Source organism: Pituophis catenifer, unplaced genomic scaffold, assembly GCF_029215685.1.
Source record: "Pituophis catenifer annectens isolate HBS135680 unplaced genomic scaffold, rPitCat1.0.hap2 SCAF_1, whole genome shotgun sequence".
Classification (NCBI taxonomy): domain Eukaryota; kingdom Metazoa; phylum Chordata; class Lepidosauria; order Squamata; family Colubridae; genus Pituophis; species Pituophis catenifer.
In genome coordinates this window covers 320,757,899-320,763,917 of record NW_027256881.1, presented here as the reverse complement: position 1 = coordinate 320,763,917, position 6,019 = coordinate 320,757,899, and positions in this window count along the sequence as shown.

Here is a 6,019-nt window from a genome sequence, read left to right as displayed (position 1 = left end):
CTTCTGATTGCAGGACAACTCAGAAATCAGCTTAGGTATGAAGAATCTATTTTACTCAGTAAAGGCTCTTTTCTGAGTGAAATAGATTCTTCATACCTAAGCTGATTATTTAGGTAAATACTTACAATGACATAGCCCCGGAGTTTTTGGTCACTAATAGACATTCAAAATATAAATGCTAACTAGATGGTTAGCCACATCTTCTTTGTTGCTAGCAAAAAAAAATTATTATCTACCATACTGAAATGCAAATAGCTAACATGGGGAAACTAAATAAACCACATAGTAAACATAGACTCGTCCTTCAATGCTTCATTGCCATTGTCCTGTTGTGGTCTCCAGCATCCAAACCAGAGTAATATATTTCTGGCAACTTAAAGTATTACTATGTAAGAACAAATGAATTCTTCATTACAGGTATTCCTTGGTTAATGACAGCAATTGGGATAGGAGTTTCCATCACTACATGAGGTGATCGTAAAGCACGTCATGTGCTTAGTACTTAGCAACAACAATTTGGCATTTCCAGTTGCCATCATTAAGTGAATCCCACACCACTGTTAAATTAGAACCTTACATGGTCACATTAGGTCGCAATCTCCTGCCAGCTTCCCCATTGACTTTGCTTATAGGAAATTGTCAAAAATGTTCCATGCATGGAGTCGTAGGGCAGCACATGGAAAATATTATATCAAACCTGACAGAAGGACTTTGTAGCGTTTGATTAGATTCAAACTCTAGGGCTTAAGACTAAATTCAACTCATTTTGTTTTATTCAGGATTCCTGCTTCAGTAGAATTCAGTTTTCATCATTGCTCATGGATAGATCAGGCCATAAGATCAGCAGTGAAAGAAAGTGAAAGAAGATGGAACAAGGAGTAATTTGAAAAAAATATGATTACAGATATTTAATCATTATTCCCATCAGAAACCAAGTGTAAAGGATGTAAAGGCTAAAGCCATTCACATATAAGAGTTTTAAGAAGGGATTTTAAAAGGAGAAAGATAACATTAACCAAACAGAATAGATTAACAAAGTATAGCTATTCTTGCTTTATAAAATATCTCCTTAAAAGATCATCAGAGTACTGGTAATGAGAGAAAATGAAAATACTGCCAGATTTGCCAGTGAGGAGAAAAAAAGATTGTGAAATGTTAGCATTTGGCCACAAGAGGACACTGGATGGCAGTTTAAATCAAACCTCTAATGAGAAATCTTGCTGAAAAAGAGAACTAACACAATAATGATTAAAAATAATCCGGTAACAACGAGCTTTTTTATCAGCTTTCCTTTTGATGAAAACAGCCTTTCCTCCTTATTAGAAAAATCTGCTTTCAGAAATAAATGATGAGATTAAGACATATTAGTTTGTTGCATTTTAATACTCTTTAAGATTCCTTCAGTGCTAGTTCTTTTTTTAATTATTTGCTAATGTAGAATGTGGCATTTTGCTGGTTCACTGTGAGTCAAAACAGAAAGATGGGAGAGAGCTGAGAAGAAGTTGAAAACGCCTTTTCAAGTTTGTAAAATAAATGGCAAACTGAAATCAGCATGTGCTATATGAGTATTCGTCATAACACAGGGTGTATACGAGCCAGTTTGGTATAATGTGAAGGCATCATACTAGCAACTGGGACACTGGGACTTCCAATCCTGCCTTAGGCACAAAGCCAGCTGGGTGACCTTGGACTTTCTCTCAGCCCTAGGAAGGAGGCAATGGCCAATTACTTCTGAAATCTTGCCAAACTGCAGGGACTTGACCAGGCAGTGGTCAGAAGTCAACACTGATGCCAAAGATGAGCATGTGCATACACACACACACATACACACAACTTTTGCAGCACCAAACATCAGCCTCTGAACAGCATGTTCGGCAGGGAAATGAAAAAATATTTTTAAATGGGTGAGAAATTGAGTTAGACATGCAAACATTCTTAAAATAACATTTTCCCTTCACATCTCAATTCATCTCCAAGTTTAAAATAAATTAAGATGTGAGCTCAAAAACCTGAAAGCAAAGTCTAATGTTCAAACAGAGTTTTAAAACGAAGAGCGGGGTTGAAGGGTGAGGCAAAGGGAGATTGTGATGGTAGTAGCAGCAACAGGCGGCTTTGTAGCTGGAGATAACAGAGCTAGGAAGACTCTAGGGGCAACAGTTGACTCTCATAAATAGCCTCTAGGCTGCAGATTGTACACCTTTGTCATAAAATAATGTTTTGATATGTGTGTGAAGGCGATCTCTAGCCCTCCAGTTGAGCATGGGTTCATCTATATGTAAACTAAAGAGAATAAGATGTTATATGCTGAAATGCTGTTGCCAGCTCCAATTATATGCAACCTCGTCCCAGCCATATTTGTTCATTCATTTAAACAACTGGGTCATATTGAAAATATTGCAATACGGGGTACTCCAGCTTGCCAGGTAAGGCTTTTAAAAATAATAATAATTTAATACATGTGTATTCAATCCAACTCTCAATGACACTGGACAGCTCAAAACAAATTTTTAAAAATTACAATAAAACCAATAAAACATAAAAGAAAAAACGATGGCAAGGGTGACACACCAAATGGAATGAAGTTAGAGGCCTCCTTCTCCTTTGTCAGGATACTTCATTTGTATCTTTCTCTATTGAAAGTGAAAAATAAGTTGTACTTGAGCTGCTTATGGATTACCTCTTCCAGATATGATCTTTTTGTGCCATTGTTTATTCAGATTATATTTATTATTTGAACTTCTCCTATGTTTCATTTAATGGCAATCATAAAAGAAAATGTAACAATGGTATCTGATCATGGCAAAGGACAGAAGTCAGTATCTTGCATCCACAGATCATGCCTACCATGCTCCAAGGTAAAGACTAAACTTGATGGTATGTCCATTTACAGGTAATCTTGAGTGGACCAGAATTTTCATTGTAAGTCATTGGAAAACCCTGCTCAAAACTCACATTTTTCATAAATCTTTTGACTGTTTGAAGAGAGCTGTTTTGGATTGTAAGGCGTTCAGGGCAGGGATCTAAGTGTCTTTCCTCCCTCCCCCACCCACCCCCACATTACTCGTAAAGAAAGTCTTCATTGTTGCTCAAAAAACATAACTGGACATGAAACAAAATGTCGGATTGTTTCCTTCCTTTTCTGCAATCCTTTAGCATGTGATTACCTCATTTTTAGAAAATCACTTGAGTGTACCTAAAATTATGTTAGCAATACCCCATATATATTGCTTAGCACATTGTAAGCCGCCATATACCATATACTTTTGAAGGCATTCAATATGAAGCTCTAGATTAAAAATAACATAACTCATGCTCTTTGATGCAAATGAGGCCAAATTGGGAGCAAAAAGAGAACTTTAACATTCAGAAATAGGAGATGAATAGTACATGATTAGATGGACATTGCTTGCTCTATTATTAAAAATAAATCAGTTCTTTTGTTCTGATGAACCTTCTGCTCTATTTGCAAGGAATTACATTAGCAACAGAAACTGTCAGAATCTGTCCAAACAAATTAAATAAAGCTAGGCAATAAAATAATAAAGGCCTATTTAAAACCTCAACAACAGCATTTGGACAACAGCAAACAAAATCCTATTTTTAAGTTATGAGATGCAGTTAAAAACTAATCACAGCTTTAAACTGTGATTCAATGTATTAATCCAATTAAATTTTCTACAGCAGCTAAATTATTTATAGATTTAGAATATGCATACATAATAATCTGTAAACTGTAATCTTGATACTCAGATAGAAATCAGTATTTCTCAAACTTCCAATGGCAAAGGAACATTATTTTCCAGAATTAATATATGCATATACATTATAATCTGAAGACTGGTTTCATGCACTGCAATAGCATATTTTTTTGGGGGGGGGGGAAGCTATATTAATTTCCAGACCATAATTACTAATTCTGACTGTCACATTTTAAGGATATTGTAAAATTGGAGTAAACCTAAAAGAATAAACTGGGAAAAATGATGCCTGGAAATTACATTCTTCAAGAAGCAATAGATAAAAGTGGATATTTTTAGCTTGAAGAGAAATGAAATGCAATAAATTGTTTTCAGATCTATTCATTGGTGACTATATGGCAAGTCAGAGTTGTAGTTGCAAGTACCCTGCCCTGAGGTATTTTCAACTTCTACAATTTTGTAATTCCAAGTAATAGTACCAGATCAGGGATGCAAAGATAGCACCAAATTTCACTTGCTTTGTCTTTTTGTTGTCATCCTGTAATAATCTAGATTCTTGCAGCTCACATCTGATAGCCTAATCATGCCCATTTTGTGAGACATGGCTATAGGTATAGTTCTAACTAGATGGAGGCAGCTATCAACATTGGCTCTTTTGGAAAGGCAACTGAAGAAGAGCCATCTAGTAGGACAGATAATTTTGCTGCCTTTTTAATTTAGCTGCAGAAGAATCAGTCAGCTGAGGCTGCAGTGCAAGCAGGTCATGCAGAAAGACAAACAACCCAAACATATCTTAACCACTGCTGTATCACTTGAAAAACATATTGCAGTGTATAATATTAATTTGACACATCTAATAAGTACCCTTTAATGAGACTTAGTGCCAAAGCTATTTCCTGGGATGCAATGCTCCAAACAGACCACAAGATGGTACATTTAGCTATACTCTTATGAACTGCATTTTCTTTTGTATATTTCTTTTAAAAAGCATTTTATTGCCATCTAGTCTTGGAATTTATTCTCTTCCTCTTTGAGTGTTTGCATTTTGAAACTTAACATTTTTAACTTTAAATTTCTATAACATATTTTTAATAAATTTGAGTAGGTTTATCTCTAGTGAGATTGGTATATTTCCCATAGAAGATCAACTACCTAGCCATAGGACTCTATGCTACATGCATAATCAGAAGGATCCAGTATTGAAACCATTTTGCACTTTTACTTTTTAATTGCCAGTACTGTAAGGCAGACTCAGGGGGATAGTGGAGGATGGGGTGGGGGCTGGCATGTTGTGGTCCATTGCAGGACTGTCTCATGCATTGGATTTATGAGGTGAATGTTAAGTGAAATATGTCCCAGAAAATAGATAGCGATAGTGGAACTACCACTCCAAAGAAGAAAGCAGGGTAAGAGTTGTGAAGATCCAGAAAAGATGCTGAGATTTACTACTTTCACTCAGTATGAGTTCAGCCTGTCCAATTGCAATGTGAGATACTGATCCCAGTTACAGAGTGTTTGGGTTTCAGTTACTGCAGCTAAAGTTGGTGCCCCAGGGAGAAGCAGAGAAATTAAATAAAACTACTGAATCTAAGGCTGAAGAAGTTTCTTGGATGAGAAGTGAAACGTCTTCAAAGAAAAACCAGAAAAGTCCAGTTGCCTCTTGAAAAATACTTTTGGGACAACCATGACTGGATGTCTGAGAATCTCCATAGACATTTTACTGAATCTAAACGGAGCAATTACTTTTTCACATTAACACACTATATGCGCATGACTTTGTTTACACCAAACTGTTTCCCTATGACTATCATTAAGTGTTGTACCTTATGATTCTTGATGAACGTATCTTTTCTTTTATGTACACTGAGAGCGTATGCACCAAGAAATATTCCTTGTGTGTCCAATCACACTTGGCCAATAAAAAATTCTATTTTCTATTCTATTCTATTCTATTCTATTCTATTCTATTCTATTCTATTCTATTCTATTTTATTCTATTCACTAAAACAAGCACTTAAAAGGTGGTGTTCGTGCAGACCCTCTTTATGTAGATTTCTGATAACATTCAGCGGACAAAAATCCGCAAAACGTCAGATAATTCCGCGCGGAAAAAATGCTTTTTCACAACCTTGCAAGGTTGCCACTCACTTCCTAGGAGACCGCCGGACTCAAGGCTACATACATTTGAGGCGGCATCTGCAGGACCGCAATGCAAGTAGCCTTCAAAGCGCCACGCACAGCCGTCTTCTCGGGGTTCCGGATTTCTGGAATTTCTCCGGGAGGAAAGCGAGCGCTTAAGACCCGGCGAGCCTAAAGGGGAG